General features: G+C 57.8%; 27 non-coding genes across 27 annotated transcripts; all 27 read right to left on the reverse strand.

Annotated features, from left to right (window-relative positions):
• Positions 1–483: 483 nt before the first annotated feature.
• LOC140123127 (U5 spliceosomal RNA) lies at positions 484–599 on the reverse strand. Its single transcript, XR_011854463.1, has one exon. It is a non-coding gene; the product is annotated as a U5 spliceosomal RNA (small nuclear RNA).
• Positions 600–1,372: 773 nt separating this feature from the next.
• LOC140123128 (U5 spliceosomal RNA) lies at positions 1,373–1,488 on the reverse strand. Its single transcript, XR_011854464.1, has one exon. It is a non-coding gene; the product is annotated as a U5 spliceosomal RNA (small nuclear RNA).
• A 774-nt stretch (positions 1,489–2,262) lies between these two features.
• Positions 2,263–2,378, reverse strand: LOC140123129 (U5 spliceosomal RNA). The gene has a single exon (XR_011854465.1). It is a non-coding gene; the product is annotated as a U5 spliceosomal RNA (small nuclear RNA).
• Positions 2,379–3,155: 777 nt separating this feature from the next.
• On the reverse strand, positions 3,156–3,271 carry LOC140123131 (U5 spliceosomal RNA). Its single transcript, XR_011854467.1, has one exon. It is a non-coding gene; the product is annotated as a U5 spliceosomal RNA (small nuclear RNA).
• A 773-nt stretch (positions 3,272–4,044) lies between these two features.
• Positions 4,045–4,160, reverse strand: LOC140123132 (U5 spliceosomal RNA). The gene has a single exon (XR_011854468.1). It is a non-coding gene; the product is annotated as a U5 spliceosomal RNA (small nuclear RNA).
• Positions 4,161–4,931: 771 nt separating this feature from the next.
• LOC140123133 (U5 spliceosomal RNA) lies at positions 4,932–5,047 on the reverse strand. Its single transcript, XR_011854469.1, has one exon. It is a non-coding gene; the product is annotated as a U5 spliceosomal RNA (small nuclear RNA).
• A 762-nt stretch (positions 5,048–5,809) lies between these two features.
• LOC140123134 (U5 spliceosomal RNA) lies at positions 5,810–5,925 on the reverse strand. The gene has a single exon (XR_011854470.1). It is a non-coding gene; the product is annotated as a U5 spliceosomal RNA (small nuclear RNA).
• A 774-nt stretch (positions 5,926–6,699) lies between these two features.
• On the reverse strand, positions 6,700–6,815 carry LOC140123135 (U5 spliceosomal RNA). Its single transcript, XR_011854471.1, has one exon. It is a non-coding gene; the product is annotated as a U5 spliceosomal RNA (small nuclear RNA).
• A 780-nt stretch (positions 6,816–7,595) lies between these two features.
• LOC140123136 (U5 spliceosomal RNA) lies at positions 7,596–7,711 on the reverse strand. Its single transcript, XR_011854472.1, has one exon. It is a non-coding gene; the product is annotated as a U5 spliceosomal RNA (small nuclear RNA).
• Positions 7,712–8,486: 775 nt separating this feature from the next.
• On the reverse strand, positions 8,487–8,602 carry LOC140123137 (U5 spliceosomal RNA). The gene has a single exon (XR_011854473.1). It is a non-coding gene; the product is annotated as a U5 spliceosomal RNA (small nuclear RNA).
• Positions 8,603–9,372: 770 nt separating this feature from the next.
• LOC140123138 (U5 spliceosomal RNA) lies at positions 9,373–9,488 on the reverse strand. The gene has a single exon (XR_011854474.1). It is a non-coding gene; the product is annotated as a U5 spliceosomal RNA (small nuclear RNA).
• A 774-nt stretch (positions 9,489–10,262) lies between these two features.
• LOC140123139 (U5 spliceosomal RNA) lies at positions 10,263–10,378 on the reverse strand. Its single transcript, XR_011854475.1, has one exon. It is a non-coding gene; the product is annotated as a U5 spliceosomal RNA (small nuclear RNA).
• Positions 10,379–11,155: 777 nt separating this feature from the next.
• Positions 11,156–11,271, reverse strand: LOC140123140 (U5 spliceosomal RNA). The gene has a single exon (XR_011854476.1). It is a non-coding gene; the product is annotated as a U5 spliceosomal RNA (small nuclear RNA).
• A 777-nt stretch (positions 11,272–12,048) lies between these two features.
• Positions 12,049–12,164, reverse strand: LOC140123142 (U5 spliceosomal RNA). The gene has a single exon (XR_011854478.1). It is a non-coding gene; the product is annotated as a U5 spliceosomal RNA (small nuclear RNA).
• Positions 12,165–12,942: 778 nt separating this feature from the next.
• Positions 12,943–13,058, reverse strand: LOC140123143 (U5 spliceosomal RNA). Its single transcript, XR_011854479.1, has one exon. It is a non-coding gene; the product is annotated as a U5 spliceosomal RNA (small nuclear RNA).
• Positions 13,059–13,832: 774 nt separating this feature from the next.
• Positions 13,833–13,948, reverse strand: LOC140123144 (U5 spliceosomal RNA). The gene has a single exon (XR_011854480.1). It is a non-coding gene; the product is annotated as a U5 spliceosomal RNA (small nuclear RNA).
• Positions 13,949–14,722: 774 nt separating this feature from the next.
• On the reverse strand, positions 14,723–14,838 carry LOC140123145 (U5 spliceosomal RNA). Its single transcript, XR_011854481.1, has one exon. It is a non-coding gene; the product is annotated as a U5 spliceosomal RNA (small nuclear RNA).
• A 774-nt stretch (positions 14,839–15,612) lies between these two features.
• On the reverse strand, positions 15,613–15,728 carry LOC140123146 (U5 spliceosomal RNA). Its single transcript, XR_011854482.1, has one exon. It is a non-coding gene; the product is annotated as a U5 spliceosomal RNA (small nuclear RNA).
• A 773-nt stretch (positions 15,729–16,501) lies between these two features.
• Positions 16,502–16,617, reverse strand: LOC140123147 (U5 spliceosomal RNA). Its single transcript, XR_011854483.1, has one exon. It is a non-coding gene; the product is annotated as a U5 spliceosomal RNA (small nuclear RNA).
• A 776-nt stretch (positions 16,618–17,393) lies between these two features.
• On the reverse strand, positions 17,394–17,509 carry LOC140123148 (U5 spliceosomal RNA). The gene has a single exon (XR_011854484.1). It is a non-coding gene; the product is annotated as a U5 spliceosomal RNA (small nuclear RNA).
• A 774-nt stretch (positions 17,510–18,283) lies between these two features.
• Positions 18,284–18,399, reverse strand: LOC140123262 (U5 spliceosomal RNA). Its single transcript, XR_011854594.1, has one exon. It is a non-coding gene; the product is annotated as a U5 spliceosomal RNA (small nuclear RNA).
• Positions 18,400–19,176: 777 nt separating this feature from the next.
• Positions 19,177–19,292, reverse strand: LOC140123149 (U5 spliceosomal RNA). The gene has a single exon (XR_011854485.1). It is a non-coding gene; the product is annotated as a U5 spliceosomal RNA (small nuclear RNA).
• Positions 19,293–20,066: 774 nt separating this feature from the next.
• LOC140123150 (U5 spliceosomal RNA) lies at positions 20,067–20,182 on the reverse strand. The gene has a single exon (XR_011854486.1). It is a non-coding gene; the product is annotated as a U5 spliceosomal RNA (small nuclear RNA).
• A 778-nt stretch (positions 20,183–20,960) lies between these two features.
• On the reverse strand, positions 20,961–21,076 carry LOC140123151 (U5 spliceosomal RNA). The gene has a single exon (XR_011854487.1). It is a non-coding gene; the product is annotated as a U5 spliceosomal RNA (small nuclear RNA).
• Positions 21,077–21,854: 778 nt separating this feature from the next.
• Positions 21,855–21,970, reverse strand: LOC140123153 (U5 spliceosomal RNA). Its single transcript, XR_011854489.1, has one exon. It is a non-coding gene; the product is annotated as a U5 spliceosomal RNA (small nuclear RNA).
• A 778-nt stretch (positions 21,971–22,748) lies between these two features.
• LOC140123154 (U5 spliceosomal RNA) lies at positions 22,749–22,864 on the reverse strand. The gene has a single exon (XR_011854490.1). It is a non-coding gene; the product is annotated as a U5 spliceosomal RNA (small nuclear RNA).
• Positions 22,865–23,639: 775 nt separating this feature from the next.
• On the reverse strand, positions 23,640–23,755 carry LOC140123155 (U5 spliceosomal RNA). Its single transcript, XR_011854491.1, has one exon. It is a non-coding gene; the product is annotated as a U5 spliceosomal RNA (small nuclear RNA).
• Between the last annotated feature and the right edge of the window lie 335 nt (positions 23,756–24,090).

Genomic DNA, 24,090 nt, shown 5'->3' on the forward strand with positions numbered 1-24,090 from the left:
GGAAGCAGAAACCACAATCATCCCTTTGTTTGATCCGGCCACCCCGGATCATGCGCTTTGCCGCGGCGGACCCTGTCCCCGCAGGGTTGACGACGTTTCGGAGGGAAAACCCGGCGCCGCGCGCGGCAAGAGGTCGCCGCCCTGATGCTGGCGGGCCCCGTGTCCCGCCTGCCCGGCCCCGGGAAGCGGGCCTGCTCTCAAGCCGGACTTATGCCTGGCGTGCCCCTGACAGTGCCCGCACTGTAAGTACAAAGACAGAGTCACCTGCTCCTGCCGGCGTCGTCGTCGTCGTCGTCGTCTTCTTCTTCGGCGGCGGCGGCAAAAAAGGAGAAGTGGGGATGAGTAGGCGGGAGGCTTACCTCCTTTGCTGGATAAGGCAGTGGGCAAGTGACTTTTAAAAAAAAAAAAAAAAAAAATCTGGGTTTTTTTTTTTTTTTTTTTTTTTTTTTTGTGCTGCTTCTGTTTTTTCCACCAGGACAAGGAAGCTTCAGCGAGCTGAAGCGTACAAAAATTGGTACGAAACTCAGTTCCGTTCCTCTCCACGGAAATCTTTAGTAAAAGGCGAAAGATTTTTGCGTTTTGAAGAAGAACCAGAGTTGGTGATTGAAGGCTAGAGGGCGCCACCGCCGGCCCCAGCCCCCGCCCAGGCCCAGGCTGGCTTAGGGAGAGAGCCGTCAGCACGGGCGGGGGAGGGGAAGCAGGTGGCCCCCCCGCCGGCGGAACTCCTAGCAGCTTTCCAAGCCCAGCTCAGCTTTCCTGGAAGGAAAGCGGCCAGAGCGAGTGAGGGGAAGAAAGACAAGTGGGGGAACAGGAAACCCCCCAGAATTCAGGGTTCCTTCGGCCGCATTTGCATGTATGCAAGCCAGAGCCAGCTCCCACCAGTCTCAGCGGGGAGGAAGCAGAAACCACAATCATCCCTTTGTTTGATCCGGCCACCCCGGATCATGCGCTTTGCCGCGGCGGACCCTGTCCCCGCAGGGTTGACGACGTTTCGGAGGGAAAACCCGGCGCCGCGCGCGGCAAGAGGTCGCCGCCCTGATGCTGGCGGGCCCCGTGTCCCGCCTGCCCGGCCCCGGGAAGCGGGCCTGCTCTCAAGCCGGACTTATGCCTGGCGTGCCCCTGACAGTGCCCGCACTGTAAGTACAAAGACAGAGTCACCTGCTCCTGCCGGCGTCGTCGTCGTCGTCGTCTTCTTCTTCGGCGGCGGCGGCAAAAAAGGAGAAGTGGGGATGAGTAGGCGGGAGGCTTACCTCCTTTGCTGGATAAGGCAGTGGGCAAGTGACTTTTAAAAAAAAAAAAAAAAAAATCTGGGTTTTTTTTTTTTTTTTTTTTTTTTTTTGTGCTGCTTCTGTTTTTTCCACCAGGACAAGGAAGCTTCAGCGAGCTGAAGCGTACAAAAATTGGTACGAAACTCAGTTCCGTTCCTCTCCACGGAAATCTTTAGTAAAAGGCGAAAGATTTTTGCGTTTTGAAGAAGAACCAGAGTTGGTGATTGAAGGCTAGAGGGCGCCACCGCCGGCCCCAGCCCCCGCCCAGGCCCAGGCTGGCTTAGGGAGAGAGCCGTCAGCACGGGCGGGGGAGGGGAAGCAGGTGGCCCCCCCGCCGGCGGAACTCCTAGCAGCTTTCCAAGCCCAGCTCAGCTTTCCTGGAAGGAAAGCGGCCAGAGCGAGTGAGGGGAAGAAAGACAAGTGGGGGAACAGGAAACCCCCCAGAATTCAGGGTTCCTTCGGCCGCATTTGCATGTATGCAAGCCAGAGCCAGCTCCCACCAGTCTCAGCGGGGAGGAAGCAGAAACCACAATCATCCCTTTGTTTGATCCGGCCACCCCGGATCATGCGCTTTGCCGCGGCGGACCCTGTCCCCGCAGGGTTGACGACGTTTCGGAGGGAAAACCCGGCGCCGCGCGCGGCAAGAGGTCGCCGCCCTGATGCTGGCGGGCCCCGTGTCCCGCCTGCCCGGCCCCGGGAAGCGGGCCTGCTCTCAAGCCGGACTTATGCCTGGCGTGCCCCTGACAGTGCCCGCACTGTAAGTACAAAGACAGAGTCACCTGCTCCTGCCGGCGTCGTCGTCGTCGTCGTCTTCTTCTTCGGCGGCGGCGGCAAAAAAGGAGAAGTGGGGATGAGTAGGCGGGAGGCTTACCTCCTTTGCTGGATAAGGCAGTGGGCAAGTGACTTTTAAAAAAAAAAAAAAAAAAAATCTGGGTTTTTTTTTTTTTTTTTTTTTTTTTTTGTGCTGCTTCTGTTTTTTCCACCAGGACAAGGAAGCTTCAGCGAGCTGAAGCGTACAAAAATTGGTACGAAACTCAGTTCCGTTCCTCTCCACGGAAATCTTTAGTAAAAGGCGAAAGATTTTTGCGTTTTGAAGAAGAACCAGAGTTGGTGATTGAAGGCTAGAGGGCGCCACCGCCGGCCCCAGCCCCCGCCCAGGCCCAGGCTGGCTTAGGGAGAGAGCCGTCAGCACGGGCGGGGGAGGGGAAGCAGGTGGCCCCCCCGCCGGCGGAACTCCTAGCAGCTTTCCAAGCCCAGCTCAGCTTTCCTGGAAGGAAAGCGGCCAGAGCGAGTGAGGGGAAGAAAGACAAGTGGGGGAACAGGAAACCCCCCAGAATTCAGGGTTCCTTCGGCCGCATTTGCATGTATGCAAGCCAGAGCCAGCTCCCACCAGTCTCAGCGGGGAGGAAGCAGAAACCACAATCATCCCTTTGTTTGATCCGGCCACCCCGGATCATGCGCTTTGCCGCGGCGGACCCTGTCCCCGCAGGGTTGACGACGTTTCGGAGGGAAAACCCGGCGCCGCGCGCGGCAAGAGGTCGCCGCCCTGATGCTGGCGGGCCCCGTGTCCCGCCTGCCCGGCCCCGGGAAGCGGGCCTGCTCTCAAGCCGGACTTATGCCTGGCGTGCCCCTGACAGTGCCCGCACTGTAAGTACAAAGACAGAGTCACCTGCTCCTGCCGGCGTCGTCGTCGTCGTCGTCGTCTTCTTCTTCGGCGGCGGCGGCAAAAAAGGAGAAGTGGGGATGAGTAGGCGGGAGGCTTACCTCCTTTGCTGGATAAGGCAGTGGGCAAGTGACTTTTAAAAAAAAAAAAAAAAAAAATCTGGGTTTTTTTTTTTTTTTTTTTTTTTTTTTGTGCTGCTTCTGTTTTTTCCACCAGGACAAGGAAGCTTCAGCGAGCTGAAGCGTACAAAAATTGGTACGAAACTCAGTTCCGTTCCTCTCCACGGAAATCTTTAGTAAAAGGCGAAAGATTTTTGCGTTTTGAAGAAGAACCAGAGTTGGTGATTGAAGGCTAGAGGGCGCCACCGCCGGCCCCAGCCCCCGCCCAGGCCCAGGCTGGCTTAGGGAGAGAGCCGTCAGCACGGGCGGGGGAGGGGAAGCAGGTGGCCCCCCCGCCGGCGGAACTCCTAGCAGCTTTCCAAGCCCAGCTCAGCTTTCCTGGAAGGAAAGCGGCCAGAGCGAGTGAGGGGAAGAAAGACAAGTGGGGGAACAGGAAACCCCCCAGAATTCAGGGTTCCTTCGGCCGCATTTGCATGTATGCAAGCCAGAGCCAGCTCCCACCAGTCTCAGCGGGGAGGAAGCAGAAACCACAATCATCCCTTTGTTTGATCCGGCCACCCCGGATCATGCGCTTTGCCGCGGCGGACCCTGTCCCCGCAGGGTTGACGACGTTTCGGAGGGAAAACCCGGCGCCGCGCGCGGCAAGAGGTCGCCGCCCTGATGCTGGCGGGCCCCGTGTCCCGCCTGCCCGGCCCCGGGAAGCGGGCCTGCTCTCAAGCCGGACTTATGCCTGGCGTGCCCCTGACAGTGCCCGCACTGTAAGTACAAAGACAGAGTCACCTGCTCCTGCCGGCGTCGTCGTCGTCGTCGTCTTCTTCTTCGGCGGCGGCGGCAAAAAAGGAGAAGTGGGGATGAGTAGGCGGGAGGCTTACCTCCTTTGCTGGATAAGGCAGTGGGCAAGTGACTTTTAAAAAAAAAAAAAAAAAAATCTGGGTTTTTTTTTTTTTTTTTTTTTTTTTTTGTGCTGCTTCTGTTTTTTCCACCAGGACAAGGAAGCTTCAGCGAGCTGAAGCGTACAAAAATTGGTACGAAACTCAGTTCCGTTCCTCTCCACGGAAATCTTTAGTAAAAGGCGAAAGATTTTTGCGTTTTGAAGAAGAACCAGAGTTGGTGATTGAAGGCTAGAGGGCGCCACCGCCGGCCCCAGCCCCCGCCCAGGCCCAGGCTGGCTTAGGGAGAGAGCCGTCAGCACGGGCGGGGGAGGGGAAGCAGGTGGCCCCCCCGCCGGCGGAACTCCTAGCAGCTTTCCAAGCCCAGCTCAGCTTTCCTGGAAGGAAAGCGGCCAGAGCGAGTGAGGGGAAGAAAGACAAGTGGGGGAACAGGAAACCCCCCAGAATTCAGGGTTCCTTCGGCCGCATTTGCATGTATGCAAGCCAGAGCCAGCTCCCACCAGTCTCAGCGGGGAGGAAGCAGAAACCACAATCATCCCTTTGTTTGATCCGGCCACCCCGGATCATGCGCTTTGCCGCGGCGGACCCTGTCCCCGCAGGGTTGACGACGTTTCGGAGGGAAAACCCGGCGCCGCGCGCGGCAAGAGGTCGCCGCCCTGATGCTGGCGGGCCCCGTGTCCCGCCTGCCCGGCCCCGGGAAGCGGGCCTGCTCTCAAGCCGGACTTATGCCTGGCGTGCCCCTGACAGTGCCCGCACTGTAAGTACAAAGACAGAGTCACCTGCTCCTGCCGGCGTCGTCGTCGTCGTCGTCGTCTTCTTCTTCGGCGGCGGCGGCAAAAAAGGAGAAGTGGGGATGAGTAGGCGGGAGGCTTACCTCCTTTGCTGGATAAGGCAGTGGGCAAGTGACTTTTAAAAAAAAAAAAAATCTGGGTTTTTTTTTTTTTTTTTTTTTTTTTTTGTGCTGCTTCTGTTTTTTCCACCAGGACAAGGAAGCTTCAGCGAGCTGAAGCGTACAAAAATTGGTACGAAACTCAGTTCCGTTCCTCTCCACGGAAATCTTTAGTAAAAGGCGAAAGATTTTTGCGTTTTGAAGAAGAACCAGAGTTGGTGATTGAAGGCTAGAGGGCGCCACCGCCGGCCCCAGCCCCCGCCCAGGCCCAGGCTGGCTTAGGGAGAGAGCCGTCAGCACGGGCGGGGGAGGGGAAGCAGGTGGCCGCCCGCCGGCCAAACTCCTTGCAGCTTTCCAAGCCCAGCACAGCTTCCTGGAAGGAAAGCGGCCAGAGCGAGCGAGGGGAAGAAAGAGAAGTGGGGGAACAAGAAACCCCCCAGAATTCAGGGTTCCTTCGGCCGCATTTGCATGTATGCAAGCCAGAGCCAGCTCCCACCAGTCTCAGCGGGGAGGAAGCAGAAACCACAATCATCCCTTTGTTTGATCCGGCCACCCCGGATCATGCGCTTTGCCGCAGCGGACCCTGTCCCCGCAGGGTTGACGACGTTTCGGAGGGAAACCCTGGCGCCGCGCGCGGCAAGCGGTCGCCGCCCTGATGCTGGCGGGCCCCGGCTCCCGCCTGCCAGGCCCCGGGAAGCGGGCCTGCTTTCAAGCCGGACTTATGCCTGGCGTGCCCCTGACAGTGCCCGCACTGTAAGTACAAAGACAGAGTCACCTGCTCCTGCCGGCGTCGTCGTCTTCTTCTTCGGCGGCGGCAACAAAGGAGAAGTGGGGATGAGTAGGCGGGAGGCTTACCTCCTTTGCTGGATAAGGCAGTGGGGAAGTGACTTTTGAAAAAAAAAAAAAAAAAAAAAACCTGGGTGGTTTTTTTTTTTTTTTTTTTTTTTGTGCTGCTTCTGTTTTTTCCACCAGGACAAGGAAGCTTCAGCGAGCTGAAGCGTACAAAAATTGGTACGAAACTCAGTTCCGTTCCTCTCCACGGAAATCTTTAGTAAAAGGCGAAAGATTTTTGCGTTTTGAAGAAGAACCAGAGTTGGTGATTGAAGGCTAGAGGGCGCCACCGCCGGCCCCAGCCCCCGCCCAGGCCCAGGCTGGCTTAGGGAGAGAGCCGTCAGCACGGGCGGGGGAGGGGAAGCAGGTGGCCCCCCCGCCGGCGGAACTCCTAGCAGCTTTCCAAGCCCAGCTCAGCTTTCCTGGAAGGAAAGCGGCCAGAGCGAGTGAGGGGAAGAAAGACAAGTGGGGGAACAGGAAACCCCCCAGAATTCAGGGTTCCTTCGGCCGCATTTGCATGTATGCAAGCCAGAGCCAGCTCCCACCAGTCTCAGCGGGGAGGAAGCAGAAACCACAATCATCCCTTTGTTTGATCCGGCCACCCCGGATCATGCGCTTTGCCGCGGCGGACCCTGTCCCCGCAGGGTTGACGACGTTTCGGAGGGAAAACCCGGCGCCGCGCGCGGCAAGAGGTCGCCGCCCTGATGCTGGCGGGCCCCGTGTCCCGCCTGCCCGGCCCCGGGAAGCGGGCCTGCTCTCAAGCCGGACTTATGCCTGGCGTGCCCCTGACAGTGCCCGCACTGTAAGTACAAAGACAGAGTCACCTGCTCCTGCCGGCGTCGTCGTCGTCGTCGTCTTCTTCTTCGGCGGCGGCGGCAAAAAAGGAGAAGTGGGGATGAGTAGGCGGGAGGCTTACCTCCTTTGCTGGATAAGGCAGTGGGCAAGTGACTTTTAAAAAAAAAAAAAAAAAAAATCTGGGTTTTTTTTTTTTTTTTTTTTTTTTTTTGTGCTGCTTCTGTTTTTTCCACCAGGACAAGGAAGCTTCAGCGAGCTGAAGCGTACAAAAATTGGTACGAAACTCAGTTCCGTTCCTCTCCACGGAAATCTTTAGTAAAAGGCGAAAGATTTTTGCGTTTTGAAGAAGAACCAGAGTTGGTGATTGAAGGCTAGAGGGCGCCACCGCCGGCCCCAGCCCCCGCCCAGGCCCAGGCTGGCTTAGGGAGAGAGCCGTCAGCACGGGCGGGGGAGGGGAAGCAGGTGGCCCCCCCGCCGGCGGAACTCCTAGCAGCTTTCCAAGCCCAGCTCAGCTTTCCTGGAAGGAAAGCGGCCAGAGCGAGTGAGGGGAAGAAAGACAAGTGGGGGAACAGGAAACCCCCCAGAATTCAGGGTTCCTTCGGCCGCATTTGCATGTATGCAAGCCAGAGCCAGCTCCCACCAGTCTCAGCGGGGAGGAAGCAGAAACCACAATCATCCCTTTGTTTGATCCGGCCACCCCGGATCATGCGCTTTGCCGCGGCGGACCCTGTCCCCGCAGGGTTGACGACGTTTCGGAGGGAAAACCCGGCGCCGCGCGCGGCAAGAGGTCGCCGCCCTGATGCTGGCGGGCCCCGTGTCCCGCCTGCCCGGCCCCGGGAAGCGGGCCTGCTCTCAAGCCGGACTTATGCCTGGCGTGCCCCTGACAGTGCCCGCACTGTAAGTACAAAGACAGAGTCACCTGCTCCTGCCGGCGTCGTCGTCGTCGTCGTCGTCTTCTTCTTCGGCGGCGGCGGCAAAAAAGGAGAAGTGGGGATGAGTAGGCGGGAGGCTTACCTCCTTTGCTGGATAAGGCAGTGGGCAAGTGACTTTTAAAAAAAAAAAAAAAAAAAATCTGGGTTTTTTTTTTTTTTTTTTTTTTTTTTTTTTGTGCTGCTTCTGTTTTTTCCACCAGGACAAGGAAGCTTCAGCGAGCTGAAGCGTACAAAAATTGGTACGAAACTCAGTTCCGTTCCTCTCCACGGAAATCTTTAGTAAAAGGCGAAAGATTTTTGCGTTTTGAAGAAGAACCAGAGTTGGTGATTGAAGGCTAGAGGGCGCCACCGCCGGCCCCAGCCCCCGCCCAGGCCCAGGCTGGCTTAGGGAGAGAGCCGTCAGCACGGGCGGGGGAGGGGAAGCAGGTGGCCCCCCCGCCGGCGGAACTCCTAGCAGCTTTCCAAGCCCAGCTCAGCTTTCCTGGAAGGAAAGCGGCCAGAGCGAGTGAGGGGAAGAAAGACAAGTGGGGGAACAGGAAACCCCCCAGAATTCAGGGTTCCTTCGGCCGCATTTGCATGTATGCAAGCCAGAGCCAGCTCCCACCAGTCTCAGCGGGGAGGAAGCAGAAACCACAATCATCCCTTTGTTTGATCCGGCCACCCCGGATCATGCGCTTTGCCGCGGCGGACCCTGTCCCCGCAGGGTTGACGACGTTTCGGAGGGAAAACCCGGCGCCGCGCGCGGCAAGAGGTCGCCGCCCTGATGCTGGCGGGCCCCGTGTCCCGCCTGCCCGGCCCCGGGAAGCGGGCCTGCTCTCAAGCCGGACTTATGCCTGGCGTGCCCCTGACAGTGCCCGCACTGTAAGTACAAAGACAGAGTCACCTGCTCCTGCCGGCGTCGTCGTCGTCGTCGTCTTCTTCTTCGGCGGCGGCGGCAAAAAAGGAGAAGTGGGGATGAGTAGGCGGGAGGCTTACCTCCTTTGCTGGATAAGGCAGTGGGCAAGTGACTTTTAAAAAAAAAAAAAAAAAAAATCTGGGTTTTTTTTTTTTTTTTTTTTTTTTTTTTGTGCTGCTTCTGTTTTTTCCACCAGGACAAGGAAGCTTCAGCGAGCTGAAGCGTACAAAAATTGGTACGAAACTCAGTTCCGTTCCTCTCCACGGAAATCTTTAGTAAAAGGCGAAAGATTTTTGCGTTTTGAAGAAGAACCAGAGTTGGTGATTGAAGGCTAGAGGGCGCCACCGCCGGCCCCAGCCCCCGCCCAGGCCCAGGCTGGCTTAGGGAGAGAGCCGTCAGCACGGGCGGGGGAGGGGAAGCAGGTGGCCCCCCCGCCGGCGGAACTCCTAGCAGCTTTCCAAGCCCAGCTCAGCTTTCCTGGAAGGAAAGCGGCCAGAGCGAGTGAGGGGAAGAAAGACAAGTGGGGGAACAGGAAACCCCCCAGAATTCAGGGTTCCTTCGGCCGCATTTGCATGTATGCAAGCCAGAGCCAGCTCCCACCAGTCTCAGCGGGGAGGAAGCAGAAACCACAATCATCCCTTTGTTTGATCCGGCCACCCCGGATCATGCGCTTTGCCGCGGCGGACCCTGTCCCCGCAGGGTTGACGACGTTTCGGAGGGAAAACCCGGCGCCGCGCGCGGCAAGAGGTCGCCGCCCTGATGCTGGCGGGCCCCGTGTCCCGCCTGCCCGGCCCCGGGAAGCGGGCCTGCTCTCAAGCCGGACTTATGCCTGGCGTGCCCCTGACAGTGCCCGCACTGTAAGTACAAAGACAGAGTCACCTGCTCCTGCCGGCGTCGTCGTCGTCGTCGTCGTCTTCTTCTTCGGCGGCGGCGGCAAAAAAGGAGAAGTGGGGATGAGTAGGCGGGAGGCTTACCTCCTTTGCTGGATAAGGCAGTGGGCAAGTGACTTTTAAAAAAAAAAAAAATCTGGGTTTTTTTTTTTTTTTTTTTTTTTTTTGTGCTGCTTCTGTTTTTTCCACCAGGACAAGGAAGCTTCAGCGAGCTGAAGCGTACAAAAATTGGTACGAAACTCAGTTCCGTTCCTCTCCACGGAAATCTTTAGTAAAAGGCGAAAGATTTTTGCGTTTTGAAGAAGAACCAGAGTTGGTGATTGAAGGCTAGAGGGCGCCACCGCCGGCCCCAGCCCCCGCCCAGGCCCAGGCTGGCTTAGGGAGAGAGCCGTCAGCACGGGCGGGGGAGGGGAAGCAGGTGGCCCCCCCGCCGGCGGAACTCCTAGCAGCTTTCCAAGCCCAGCTCAGCTTTCCTGGAAGGAAAGCGGCCAGAGCGAGTGAGGGGAAGAAAGACAAGTGGGGGAACAGGAAACCCCCCAGAATTCAGGGTTCCTTCGGCCGCATTTGCATGTATGCAAGCCAGAGCCAGCTCCCACCAGTCTCAGCGGGGAGGAAGCAGAAACCACAATCATCCCTTTGTTTGATCCGGCCACCCCGGATCATGCGCTTTGCCGCGGCGGACCCTGTCCCCGCAGGGTTGACGATGTTTCGGAGGGAAAACCCGGCGCCGCGCGCGGCAAGAGGTCGCCGCCCTGATGCTGGCGGGCCCCGTGTCCCGCCTGCCCGGCCCCGGGAAGCGGGCCTGCTCTCAAGCCGGACTTATGCCTGGCGTGCCCCTGACAGTGCCCGCACTGTAAGTACAAAGACAGAGTCACCTGCTCCTGCCGGCGTCGTCGTCGTCGTCGTCTTCTTCTTCGGCGGCGGCGGCAAAAAAGGAGAAGTGGGGATGAGTAGGCGGGAGGCTTACCTCCTTTGCTGGATAAGGCAGTGGGCAAGTGACTTTTAAAAAAAAAAAAAAAAAAAATCTGGGTTTTTTTTTTTTTTTTTTTTTTTTTTTGTGCTGCTTCTGTTTTTTCCACCAGGACAAGGAAGCTTCAGCGAGCTGAAGCGTACAAAAATTGGTACGAAACTCAGTTCCGTTCCTCTCCACGGAAATCTTTAGTAAAAGGCGAAAGATTTTTGCGTTTTGAAGAAGAACCAGAGTTGGTGATTGAAGGCTAGAGGGCGCCACCGCCGGCCCCAGCCCCCGCCCAGGCCCAGGCTGGCTTAGGGAGAGAGCCGTCAGCACGGGCGGGGGAGGGGAAGCAGGTGGCCCCCCCGCCGGCGGAACTCCTAGCAGCTTTCCAAGCCCAGCTCAGCTTTCCTGGAAGGAAAGCGGCCAGAGCGAGTGAGGGGAAGAAAGACAAGTGGGGGAACAGGAAACCCCCCAGAATTCAGGGTTCCTTCGGCCGCATTTGCATGTATGCAAGCCAGAGCCAGCTCCCACCAGTCTCAGCGGGGAGGAAGCAGAAACCACAATCATCCCTTTGTTTGATCCGGCCACCCCGGATCATGCGCTTTGCCGCGGCGGACCCTGTCCCCGCAGGGTTGACGACGTTTCGGAGGGAAAACCCGGCGCCGCGCGCGGCAAGAGGTCGCCGCCCTGATGCTGGCGGGCCCCGTGTCCCGCCTGCCCGGCCCCGGGAAGCGGGCCTGCTCTCAAGCCGGACTTATGCCTGGCGTGCCCCTGACAGTGCCCGCACTGTAAGTACAAAGACAGAGTCACCTGCTCCTGCCGGCGTCGTCGTCGTCGTCGTCGTCTTCTTCTTCGGCGGCGGCGGCAAAAAAGGAGAAGTGGGGATGAGTAGGCGGGAGGCTTACCTCCTTTGCTGGATAAGGCAGTGGGCAAGTGACTTTTAAAAAAAAAAAAAAAAAAAATCTGGGTTTTTTTTTTTTTTTTTTTTTTTTTTTGTGCTGCTTCTGTTTTTTCCACCAGGACAAGGAAGCTTCAGCGAGCTGAAGCGTACAAAAATTGGTACGAAACTCAGTTCCGTTCCTCTCCACGGAAATCTTTAGTAAAAGGCGAAAGATTTTTGCGTTTTGAAGAAGAACCAGAGTTGGTGATTGAAGGCTAGAGGGCGCCACCGCCGGCCCCAGCCCCCGCCCAGGCCCAGGCTGGCTTAGGGAGAGAGCCGTCAGCACGGGCGGGGGAGGGGAAGCAGGTGGCCCCCCCGCCGGCGGAACTCCTAGCAGCTTTCCAAGCCCAGCTCAGCTTTCCTGGAAGGAAAGCGGCCAGAGCGAGTGAGGGGAAGAAAGACAAGTGGGGGAACAGGAAACCCCCCAGAATTCAGGGTTCCTTCGGCCGCATTTGCATGTATGCAAGCCAGAGCCAGCTCCCACCAGTCTCAGCGGGGAGGAAGCAGAAACCACAATCATCCCTTTGTTTGATCCGGCCACCCCGGATCATGCGCTTTGCCGCGGCGGACCCTGTCCCCGCAGGGTTGACGACGTTTCGGAGGGAAAACCCGGCGCCGCGCGCGGCAAGAGGTCGCCGCCCTGATGCTGGCGGGCCCCGTGTCCCGCCTGCCCGGCCCCGGGAAGCGGGCCTGCTCTCAAGCCGGACTTATGCCTGGCGTGCCCCTGACAGTGCCCGCACTGTAAGTACAAAGACAGAGTCACCTGCTCCTGCCGGCGTCGTCGTCGTCGTCGTCGTCTTCTTCTTCGGCGGCGGCGGCAAAAAAGGAGAAGTGGGGATGAGTAGGCGGGAGGCTTACCTCCTTTGCTGGATAAGGCAGTGGGCAAGTGACTTTTAAAAAAAAAAAAAAAAAAAATCTGGGTTTTTTTTTTTTTTTTTTTTTTTTTTTGTGCTGCTTCTGTTTTTTCCACCAGGACAAGGAAGCTTCAGCGAGCTGAAGCGTACAAAAATTGGTACGAAACTCAGTTCCGTTCCTCTCCACGGAAATCTTTAGTAAAAGGCGAAAGATTTTTGCGTTTTGAAGAAGAACCAGAGTTGGTGATTGAAGGCTAGAGGGCGCCACCGCCGGCCCCAGCCCCCGCCCAGGCCCAGGCTGGCTTAGGGAGAGAGCCGTCAGCACGGGCGGGGGAGGGGAAGCAGGTGGCCCCCCCGCCGGCGGAACTCCTAGCAGCTTTCCAAGCCCAGCTCAGCTTTCCTGGAAGGAAAGCGGCCAGAGCGAGTGAGGGGAAGAAAGACAAGTGGGGGAACAGGAAACCCCCCAGAATTCAGGGTTCCTTCGGCCGCATTTGCATGTATGCAAGCCAGAGCCAGCTCCCACCAGTCTCAGCGGGGAGGAAGCAGAAACCACAATCATCCCTTTGTTTGATCCGGCCACCCCGGATCATGCGCTTTGCCGCGGCGGACCCTGTCCCCGCAGGGTTGACGACGTTTCGGAGGGAAAACCCGGCGCCGCGCGCGGCAAGAGGTCGCCGCCCTGATGCTGGCGGGCCCCGTGTCCCGCCTGCCCGGCCCCGGGAAGCGGGCCTGCTCTCAAGCCGGACTTATGCCTGGCGTGCCCCTGACAGTGCCCGCACTGTAAGTACAAAGACAGAGTCACCTGCTCCTGCCGGCGTCGTCGTCGTCGTCGTCGTCTTCTTCTTCGGCGGCGGCGGCAAAAAAGGAGAAGTGGGGATGAGTAGGCGGGAGGCTTACCTCCTTTGCTGGATAAGGCAGTGGGCAAGTGACTTTTAAAAAAAAAAAAAAAAAAAATCTGGGTTTTTTTTTTTTTTTTTTTTTTTTTTTTGTGCTGCTTCTGTTTTTTCCACCAGGACAAGGAAGCTTCAGCGAGCTGAAGCGTACAAAAATTGGTACGAAACTCAGTTCCGTTCCTCTCCACGGAAATCTTTAGTAAAAGGCGAAAGATTTTTGCGTTTTGAAGAAGAACCAGAGTTGGTGATTGAAGGCTAGAGGGCGCCACCGCCGGCCCCAGCCCCCGCCCAGGCCCAGGCTGGCTTAGGGAGAGAGCCGTCAGCACGGGCGGGGGAGGGGAAGCAGGTGGCCCCCCCGCCGGCGGAACTCCTAGCAGCTTTCCAAGCCCAGCTCAGCTTTCCTGGAAGGAAAGCGGCCAGAGCGAGTGAGGGGAAGAAAGACAAGTGGGGGAACAGGAAACCCCCCAGAATTCAGGGTTCCTTCGGCCGCATTTGCATGTATGCAAGCCAGAGCCAGCTCCCACCAGTCTCAGCGGGGAGGAAGCAGAAACCACAATCATCCCTTTGTTTGATCCGGCCACCCCGGATCATGCGCTTTGCCGCGGCGGACCCTGTCCCCGCAGGGTTGACGACGTTTCGGAGGGAAAACCCGGCGCCGCGCGCGGCAAGAGGTCGCCGCCCTGATGCTGGCGGGCCCCGTGTCCCGCCTGCCCGGCCCCGGGAAGCGGGCCTGCTCTCAAGCCGGACTTATGCCTGGCGTGCCCCTGACAGTGCCCGCACTGTAAGTACAAAGACAGAGTCACCTGCTCCTGCCGGCGTCGTCGTCGTCGTCGTCTTCTTCTTCGGCGGCGGCGGCAAAAAAGGAGAAGTGGGGATGAGTAGGCGGGAGGCTTACCTCCTTTGCTGGATAAGGCAGTGGGCAAGTGACTTTTAAAAAAAAAAAAAAAAAAAATCTGGGTTTTTTTTTTTTTTTTTTTTTTTTTTTGTGCTGCTTCTGTTTTTTCCACCAGGACAAGGAAGCTTCAGCGAGCTGAAGCGTACAAAAATTGGTACGAAACTCAGTTCCGTTCCTCTCCACGGAAATCTTTAGTAAAAGGCGAAAGATTTTTGCGTTTTGAAGAAGAACCAGAGTTGGTGATTGAAGGCTAGAGGGCGCCACCGCCGGCCCCAGCCCCCGCCCAGGCCCAGGCTGGCTTAGGGAGAGAGCCGTCAGCACGGGCGGGGGAGGGGAAGCAGGTGGCCCCCCCGCCGGCGGAACTCCTAGCAGCTTTCCAAGCCCAGCTCAGCTTTCCTGGAAGGAAAGCGGCCAGAGCGAGTGAGGGGAAGAAAGACAAGTGGGGGAACAGGAAACCCCCCAGAATTCAGGGTTCCTTCGGCCGCATTTGCATGTATGCAAGCCAGAGCCAGCTCCCACCAGTCTCAGCGGGGAGGAAGCAGAAACCACAATCATCCCTTTGTTTGATCCGGCCACCCCGGATCATGCGCTTTGCCGCGGCGGACCCTGTCCCCGCAGGGTTGACGACGTTTCGGAGGGAAAACCCGGCGCCGCGCGCGGCAAGAGGTCGCCGCCCTGATGCTGGCGGGCCCCGTGTCCCGCCTGCCCGGCCCCGGGAAGCGGGCCTGCTCTCAAGCCGGACTTATGCCTGGCGTGCCCCTGACAGTGCCCGCACTGTAAGTACAAAGACAGAGTCACCTGCTCCTGCCGGCGTCGTCGTCGTCGTCGTCTTCTTCTTCGGCGGCGGCGGCAAAAAAGGAGAAGTGGGGATGAGTAGGCGGGAGGCTTACCTCCTTTGCTGGATAAGGCAGTGGGCAAGTGACTTTTAAAAAAAAAAAAAAAAAAAATCTGGGTTTTTTTTTTTTTTTTTTTTTTTTTTTGTGCTGCTTCTGTTTTTTCCACCAGGACAAGGAAGCTTCAGCGAGCTGAAGCGTACAAAAATTGGTACGAAACTCAGTTCCGTTCCTCTCCACGGAAATCTTTAGTAAAAGGCGAAAGATTTTTGCGTTTTGAAGAAGAACCAGAGTTGGTGATTGAAGGCTAGAGGGCGCCACCGCCGGCCCCAGCCCCCGCCCAGGCCCAGGCTGGCTTAGGGAGAGAGCCGTCAGCACGGGCGGGGGAGGGGAAGCAGGTGGCCCCCCCGCCGGCGGAACTCCTAGCAGCTTTCCAAGCCCAGCTCAGCTTTCCTGGAAGGAAAGCGGCCAGAGCGAGTGAGGGGAAGAAAGACAAGTGGGGGAACAGGAAACCCCCCAGAATTCAGGGTTCCTTCGGCCGCATTTGCATGTATGCAAGCCAGAGCCAGCTCCCACCAGTCTCAGCGGGGAGGAAGCAGAAACCACAATCATCCCTTTGTTTGATCCGGCCACCCCGGATCATGCGCTTTGCCGCGGCGGACCCTGTCCCCGCAGGGTTGACGACGTTTCGGAGGGAAAACCCGGCGCCGCGCGCGGCAAGAGGTCGCCGCCCTGATGCTGGCGGGCCCCGTGTCCCGCCTGCCCGGCCCCGGGAAGCGGGCCTGCTCTCAAGCCGGACTTATGCCTGGCGTGCCCCTGACAGTGCCCGCACTGTAAGTACAAAGACAGAGTCACCTGCTCCTGCCGGCGTCGTCGTCGTCGTCGTCGTCTTCTTCTGCGGCGGCGGCAAAAAAGGAGAAGTGGGGATGAGTAGGCGGGAGGCTTACCTCCTTTGCTGGATAAGGCAGTGGGCAAGTGACTTTTAAAAAAAAAAAAAAAAAAAATCTGGGTTTTTTTTTTTTTTTTTTTTTTTTTTTGTGCTGCTTCTGTTTTTTCCACCAGGACAAGGAAGCTTCAGCGAGCTGAAGCGTACAAAAATTGGTACGAAACTCAGTTCCGTTCCTCTCCACGGAAATCTTTAGTAAAAGGCGAAAGATTTTTGCGTTTTGAAGAAGAACCAGAGTTGGTGATTGAAGGCTAGAGGGCGCCACCGCCGGCCCCAGCCCCCGCCCAGGCCCAGGCTGGCTTAGGGAGAGAGCCGTCAGCACGGGCGGGGGAGGGGAAGCAGGTGGCCCCCCCGCCGGCGGAACTCCTAGCAGCTTTCCAAGCCCAGCTCAGCTTTCCTGGAAGGAAAGCGGCCAGAGCGAGTGAGGGGAAGAAAGACAAGTGGGGGAACAGGAAACCCCCCAGAATTCAGGGTTCCTTCGGCCGCATTTGCATGTATGCAAGCCAGAGCCAGCTCCCACCAGTCTCAGCGGGGAGGAAGCAGAAACCACAATCATCCCTTTGTTTGATCCGGCCACCCCGGATCATGCGCTTTGCCGCGGCGGACCCTGTCCCCGCAGGGTTGACGACGTTTCGGAGGGAAAACCCGGCGCCGCGCGCGGCAAGAGGTCGCCGCCCTGATGCTGGCGGGCCCCGTGTCCCGCCTGCCCGGCCCCGGGAAGCGGGCCTGCTCTCAAGCCGGACTTATGCCTGGCGTGCCCCTGACAGTGCCCGCACTGTAAGTACAAAGACAGAGTCACCTGCTCCTGCCGGCGTCGTCGTCGTCGTCGTCTTCTTCTTCGGCGGCGGCGGCAAAAAAGGAGAAGTGGGGATGAGTAGGCGGGAGGCTTACCTCCTTTGCTGGATAAGGCAGTGGGCAAGTGACTTTTAAAAAAAAAAAAAAAAAAATCTGGGTTTTTTTTTTTTTTTTTTTTTTTTTTTGTGCTGCTTCTGTTTTTTCCACCAGGACAAGGAAGCTTCAGCGAGCTGAAGCGTACAAAAATTGGTACGAAACTCAGTTCCGTTCCTCTCCACGGAAATCTTTAGTAAAAGGCGAAAGATTTTTGCGTTTTGAAGAAGAACCAGAGTTGGTGATTGAAGGCTAGAGGGCGCCACCGCCGGCCCCAGCCCCCGCCCAGGCCCAGGCTGGCTTAGGGAGAGAGCCGTCAGCACGGGCGGGGGAGGGGAAGCAGGTGGCCCCCCCGCCGGCGGAACTCCTAGCAGCTTTCCAAGCCCAGCTCAGCTTTCCTGGAAGGAAAGCGGCCAGAGCGAGTGAGGGGAAGAAAGACAAGTGGGGGAACAGGAAACCCCCCAGAATTCAGGGTTCCTTCGGCCGCATTTGCATGTATGCAAGCCAGAGCCAGCTCCCACCAGTCTCAGCGGGGAGGAAGCAGAAACCACAATCATCCCTTTGTTTGATCCGGCCACCCCGGATCATGCGCTTTGCCGCGGCGGACCCTGTCCCCGCAGGGTTGACGACGTTTCGGAGGGAAAACCCGGCGCCGCGCGCGGCAAGAGGTCGCCGCCCTGATGCTGGCGGGCCCCGTGTCCCGCCTGCCCGGCCCCGGGAAGCGGGCCTGCTCTCAAGCCGGACTTATGCCTGGCGTGCCCCTGACAGTGCCCGCACTGTAAGTACAAAGACAGAGTCACCTGCTCCTGCCGGCGTCGTCGTCGTCGTCGTCGTCTTCTTCTTCGGCGGCGGCGGCAAAAAAGGAGAAGTGGGGATGAGTAGGCGGGAGGCTTACCTCCTTTGCTGGATAAGGCAGTGGGCAAGTGACTTTTAAAAAAAAAAAAAAAAAAATCTGGGTTTTTTTTTTTTTTTTTTTTTTTTTTTGTGCTGCTTCTGTTTTTTCCACCAGGACAAGGAAGCTTCAGCGAGCTGAAGCGTACAAAAATTGGTACGAAACTCAGTTCCGTTCCTCTCCACGGAAATCTTTAGTAAAAGGCGAAAGATTTTTGCGTTTTGAAGAAGAACCAGAGTTGGTGATTGAAGGCTAGAGGGCGCCACCGCCGGCCCCAGCCCCCGCCCAGGCCCAGGCTGGCTTAGGGAGAGAGCCGTCAGCACGGGCGGGGGAGGGGAAGCAGGTGGCCCCCCCGCCGGCGGAACTCCTAGCAGCTTTCCAAGCCCAGCTCAGCTTTCCTGGAAGGAAAGCGGCCAGAGCGAGTGAGGGGAAGAAAGACAAGTGGGGGAACAGGAAACCCCCCAGAATTCAGGGTTCCTTCGGCCGCATTTGCATGTATGCAAGCCAGAGCCAGCTCCCACCAGTCTCAGCGGGGAGGAAGCAGAAACCACAATCATCCCTTTGTTTGATCCGGCCACCCCGGATCATGCGCTTTGCCGCGGCGGACCCTGTCCCCGCAGGGTTGACGACGTTTCGGAGGGAAAACCCGGCGCCGCGCGCGGCAAGAGGTCGCCGCCCTGATGCTGGCGGGCCCCGTGTCCCGCCTGCCCGGCCCCGGGAAGCGGGCCTGCTCTCAAGCCGGACTTATGCCTGGCGTGCCCCTGACAGTGCCCGCACTGTAAGTACAAAGACAGAGTCACCTGCTCCTGCCGGCGTCGTCGTCGTCGTCGTCTTCTTCTTCGGCGGCGGCGGCAAAAAAGGAGAAGTGGGGATGAGTAGGCGGGAGGCTTACCTCCTTTGCTGGATAAGGCAGTGGGCAAGTGACTTTTAAAAAAAAAAAAAAAAAAAATCTGGGTTTTTTTTTTTTTTTTTTTTTTTTTTTGTGCTGCTTCTGTTTTTTCCACCAGGACAAGGAAGCTTCAGCGAGCTGAAGCGTACAAAAATTGGTACGAAACTCAGTTCCGTTCCTCTCCACGGAAATCTTTAGTAAAAGGCGAAAGATTTTTGTGTTTTGAAGAAGAACCAGAGTTGGTGATTGAAGGCTAGAGGGCGCCACCGCCGGCCCCAGCCCCCGCCCAGGCCCAGGCTGGCTTAGGGAGAGAGCCGTCAGCACGGGCGGGGGAGGGGAAGCAGGTGGCCCCCCCGCCGGCGGAACTCCTAGCAGCTTTCCAAGCCCAGCTCAGCTTTCCTGGAAGGAAAGCGGCCAGAGCGAGTGAGGGGAAGAAAGACAAGTGGGGGAACAGGAAACCCCCCAGAATTCAGGGTTCCTTCGGCCGCATTTGCATGTATGCAAGCCAGAGCCAGCTCCCACCAGTCTCAGCGGGGAGGAAGCAGAAACCACAATCATCCCTTTGTTTGATCCGGCCACCCCGGATCATGCGCTTTGCCGCGGCGGACCCTGTCCCCGCAGGGTTGACGACGTTTCGGAGGGAAAACCCGGCGCCGCGCGCGGCAAGAGGTCGCCGCCCTGATGCTGGCGGGCCCCGTGTCCCGCCTGCCCGGCCCCGGGAAGCGGGCCTGCTCTCAAGCCGGACTTATGCCTGGCGTGCCCCTGACAGTGCCCGCACTGTAAGTACAAAGACAGAGTCACCTGCTCCTGCCGGCGTCGTCGTCGTCGTCGTCGTCTTCTTCTTCGGCGGCGGCGGCAAAAAAGGAGAAGTGGGGATGAGTAGGCGGGAGGCTTACCTCCTTTGCTGGATAAGGCAGTGGGCAAGTGACTTTTAAAAAAAAAAAAAAAAAAAATCTGGGTTTTTTTTTTTTTTTTTTTTTTTTTTTGTGCTGCTTCTGTTTTTTCCACCAGGACAAGGAAGCTTCAGCGAGCTGAAGCGTACAAAAATTGGTACGAAACTCAGTTCCGTTCCTCTCCACGGAAATCTTTAGTAAAAGGCGAAAGATTTTTGCGTTTTGAAGAAGAACCAGAGTTGGTGATTGAAGGCTAGAGGGCGCCACCGCCGGCCCCAGCCCCCGCCCAGGCCCAGGCTGGCTTAGGGAGAGAGCCGTCAGCACGGGCGGGGGAGGGGAAGCAGGTGGCCCCCCCGCCGGCGGAACTCCTAGCAGCTTTCCAAGCCCAGCTCAGCTTTCCTGGAAGGAAAGCGGCCAGAGCGAGTGAGGGGAAGAAAGACAAGTGGGGGAACAGGAAACCCCCCAGAATTCAGGGTTCCTTCGGCCGCATTTGCATGTATGCAAGCCAGAGCCAGCTCCCACCAGTCTCAGCGGGGAGGAAGCAGAAACCACAATCATCCCTTTGTTTGATCCGGCCACCCCGGATCATGCGCTTTGCCGCGGCGGACCCTGTCCCCGCAGGGTTGACGACGTTTCGGAGGGAAAACCCGGCGCCGCGCGCGGCAAGAGGTCGCCGCCCTGATGCTGGCGGGCCCCGTGTCCCGCCTGCCCGGCCCCGGGAAGCGGGCCTGCTCTCAAGCCGGACTTATGCCTGGCGTGCCCCTGACAGTGCCCGCACTGTAAGTACAAAGACAGAGTCACCTGCTCCTGCCGGCGTCGTCGTCGTCGTCGTCTTCTTCTTCGGCGGCGGCGGCAAAAAAGGAGAAGTGGGGATGAGTAGGCGGGAGGCTTACCTCCTTTGCTGGATAAGGCAGTGGGCAAGTGACTTTTAAAAAAAAAAAAAAAAAAAATCTGGGTTTTTTTTTTTTTTTTTTTTTTTTTTTGTGCTGCTTCTGTTTTTTCCACCAGGACAAGGAAGCTTCAGCGAGCTGAAGCGTACAAAAATTGGTACGAAACTCAGTTCCGTTCCTCTCCACGGAAATCTTTAGTAAAAGGCGAAAGATTTTTGCGTTTTGAAGAAGAACCAGAGTTGGTGATTGAAGGCTAGAGGGCGCCACCGCCGGCCCCAGCCCCCGCCCAGGCCCAGGCTGGCTTAGGGAGAGAGCCGTCAGCACGGGCGGGGGAGGGGAAGCAGGTGGCCCCCCCGCCGGCGGAACTCCTAGCAGCTTTCCAAGCCCAGCTCAGCTTTCCTGGAAGGAAAGCGGCCAGAGCGAGTGAGGGGAAGAAAGACAAGTGGGGGAACAGGAAACCCCCCAGAATTCAGGGTTCCTTCGGCCGCATTTGCATGTATGCAAGCCAGAGCCAGCTCCCACCAGTCTCAGCGGGGAGGAAGCAGAAACCACAATCATCCCTTTGTTTGATCCGGCCACCCCGGATCATGCGCTTTGCCGCGGCGGACCCTGTCCCCGCAGGGTTGACGACGTTTCGGAGGGAAAACCCGGCGCCGCGCGCGGCAAGAGGTCGCCGCCCTGATGCTGGCGGGCCCCGTGTCCCGCCTGCCCGGCCCCGGGAAGCGGGCCTGCTCTCAAGCCGGACTTATGCCTGGCGTGCCCCTGACAGTGCCCGCACTGTAAGTACAAAGACAGAGTCACCTGCTCCTGCCGGCGTCGTCGTCGTCGTCGTCGTCTTCTTCTTCGGCGGCGGCGGCAAAAAAGGAGAAGTGGGGATGAGTAGGCGGGAGGCTTACCTCCTTTGCTGGATAAGGCAGTGGGCAAGTGACTTTTAAAAAAAAAAAAAAAAAAAATCTGGGTTTTTTTTTTTTTTTTTTTTTTTTTTTTGTGCTGCTTCTGTTTTTTCCACCAGGACAAGGAAGCTTCAGCGAGCTGAAGCGTACAAAAATTGGTACGAAACTCAGTTCCGTTCCTCTCCACGGAAATCTTTAGTAAAAGGCGAAAGATTTTTGCGTTTTGAAGAAGAACCAGAGTTGGTGATTGAAGGCTAGAGGGCGCCACCGCCGGCCCCAGCCCCCGCCCAGGCCCAGGCTGGCTTAGGGAGAGAGCCGTCAGCACGGGCGGGGGAGGGGAAGCAGGTGGCCCCCCCGCCGGCGGAACTCCTAGCAGCTTTCCAAGCCCAGCTCAGCTTTCCTGGAAGGAAAGCGGCCAGAGCGAGTGAGGGGAAGAAAGACAAGTGGGGGAACAGGAAACCCCCCAGAATTCAGGGTTCCTTCGGCCGCATTTGCATGTATGCAAGCCAGAGCCAGCTCCCACCAGTCTCAGCGGGGAGGAAGCAGAAACCACAATCATCCCTTTGTTTGATCCGGCCACCCCGGATCATGCGCTTTGCCGCGGCGGACCCTGTCCCCGCAGGGTTGACGACGTTTCGGAGGGAAAACCCGGCGCCGCGCGCGGCAAGAGGTCGCCGCCCTGATGCTGGCGGGCCCCGTGTCCCGCCTGCCCGGCCCCGGGAAGCGGGCCTGCTCTCAAGCCGGACTTATGCCTGGCGTGCCCCTGACAGTGCCCGCACTGTAAGTACAAAGACAGAGTCACCTGCTCCTGCCGGCGTCGTCGTCGTCGTCGTCGTCTTCTTCTTCGGCGGCGGCGGCAAAAAAGGAGAAGTGGGGATGAGTAGGCGGGAGGCTTACCTCCTTTGCTGGATAAGGCAGTGGGCAAGTGACTTTTAAAAAAAAAAAAAAAAAAAATCTGGGTTTTTTTTTTTTTTTTTTTTTTTTTTTTGTGCTGCTTCTGTTTTTTCCACCAGGACAAGGAAGCTTCAGCGAGCTGAAGCGTACAAAAATTGGTACGAAACTCAGTTCCGTTCCTCTCCACGGAAATCTTTAGTAAAAGGCGAAAGATTTTTGCGTTTTGAAGAAGAACCAGAGTTGGTGATTGAAGGCTAGAGGGCGCCACCGCCGGCCCCAGCCCCCGCCCAGGCCCAGGCTGGCTTAGGGAGAGAGCCGTCAGCACGGGCGGGGGAGGGGAAGCAGGTGGCCCCCCCGCCGGCGGAACTCCTAGCAGCTTTCCAAGCCCAGCTCAGCTTTCCTGGAAGGAAAGCGGCCAGAGCGAGTGAGGGGAAGAAAGACAAGTGGGGGAACAGGAAACCCCCCAGAATTCAGGGTTCCTTCGGCCGCATTTGCATGTATGCAAGCCAGAGCCAGCTCCCACCAGTCTCAGCGGGGAGGAAGCAGAAACCACAATCATCCCTTTGTTTGATCCGGCCACCCCGGATCATGCGCTTTGCCGCGGCGGACCCTGTCCCCGCAGGGTTGACGACGTTTCGGAGGGAAAACCCGGCGCCGCGCGCGGCAAGAGGTCGCCGCCCTGATGCTGGCGGGCCCCGTGTCCCGCCTGCCCGGCCCCGGGAAGCGGGCCTGCTCTCAAGCCGGACTTATGCCTGGCGTGCCCCTGACAGTGCCCGCACTGTAAGTACAAAGACAGAGTCACCTGCTCCTGCCGGCGGCGTCGTCGTCGTCGTCGTCTTCTTCTTCGGCGGCGGCGGCAAAAAAGGAGAAGTGGGGATGAGTAGGCGGGAGGCTTACCTCCTTTGCTGGATAAGGCAGTGGGCAAGTGACTTTTAAAAAAAAAAAAAAAAAAAAATCTGGGTTTTTTTTTTTTTTTTTTTTTTTTTTTGTGCTGCTTCTGTTTTTTCCACCAGGACAAGGAAGCTTCAGCGAGCTGAAGCGTACAAAAATTGGTACGAAACTCAGTTCCGTTCCTCTCCACGGAAATCTTTAGTAAAAGGCGAAAGATTTTTGCGTTTTGAAGAAGAACCAGAGTTGGTGATTGAAGGCTAGAGGGCGCCACCGCCGGCCCCAGCCCCCGCCCAGGCCCAGGCTGGCTTAGGGAGAGAGCCGTCAGCACGGGCGGGGGAGGGGAAGCAGGTGGCCCCCCCGCCGGCGGAACTCCTAGCAGCTTTCCAAGCCCAGCTCAGCTTTCCTGGAAGGAAAGCGGCCAGAGCGAGTGAGGGGAAGAAAGACAAGTGGGGGAACAGGAAACCCCCCAGAATTCAGGGTTCCTTCGGCCGCATTTGCATGTATGCAAGCCAGAGCCAGCTCCCACCAGTCTCAGCGGGGAGGAAGCAGAAACCACAATCATCCCTTTGTTTGATCCGGCCACCCCGGATCATGCGCTTTGCCGCGGCGGACCCTGTCCCCGCAGGGTTGACGACGTTTCGGAGGGAAAACCCGGCGCCGCGCGCGGCAAGAGGTCGCCGCCCTGATGCTGGCGGGCCCCGTGTCCCGCCTGCCCGGCCCCGGGAAGCGGGCCTGCTCTCAAGCCGGACTTATGCCTGGCGTGCCCCTGACAGTGCCCGCACTGTAAGTACAAAGACAGAGTCACCTGCTCCTGCCGGCGTCGTCGTCGTCGTCGTCTTCTTCTTCGGCGGCGGCGGCAAAAAAGGAGAAGTGGGGATGAGTAGGCGGGAGGCTTACCTCCTTTGCTGGATAAGGCAGTGGGCAAGTGACTTTTAAAAAAAAAAAAAAAAAAAATCTGGGTTTTTTTTTTTTTTTTTTTTTTTTTTTTGTGCTGCTTCTGTTTTTTCCACCAGGACAAGGAAGCTTCAGCGAGCTGAAGCGTACAAAAATTGGTACGAAACTCAGTTCCGTTCCTCTCCACGGAAATCTTTAGTAAAAGGCGAAAGATTTTTGCGTTTTGAAGAAGAACCAGAGTTGGTGATTGAAGGCTAGAGGGCGCCACCGCCGGCCCCAGCCCCCGCCCAGGCCCAGGCTGGCTTAGGGAGAGAGCCGTCAGCACGGGCGGGGGAGGGGAAGCAGGTGGCCCCCCCGCCGGCGGAACTCCTAGCAGCTTTCCAAGCCCAGCTCAGCTTTCCTGGAAGGAAAGCGGCCAGAGCGAGTGAGGGGAAGAAAGACAAGTGGGGGAACAGGAAACCCCCCAGAATTCAGGGTTCCTTCGGCCGCATTTGCATGTATGCAAGCCAGAGCCAGCTCCCACCAGTCTCAGCGGGGAGGAAGCAGAAACCACAATCATCCCTTTGTTTGATCCGGCC

Source organism: Engystomops pustulosus, chromosome 3, assembly GCF_040894005.1.
Source record: "Engystomops pustulosus chromosome 3, aEngPut4.maternal, whole genome shotgun sequence".
Classification (NCBI taxonomy): Eukaryota; Metazoa; Chordata; class Amphibia; order Anura; family Leptodactylidae; genus Engystomops; species Engystomops pustulosus.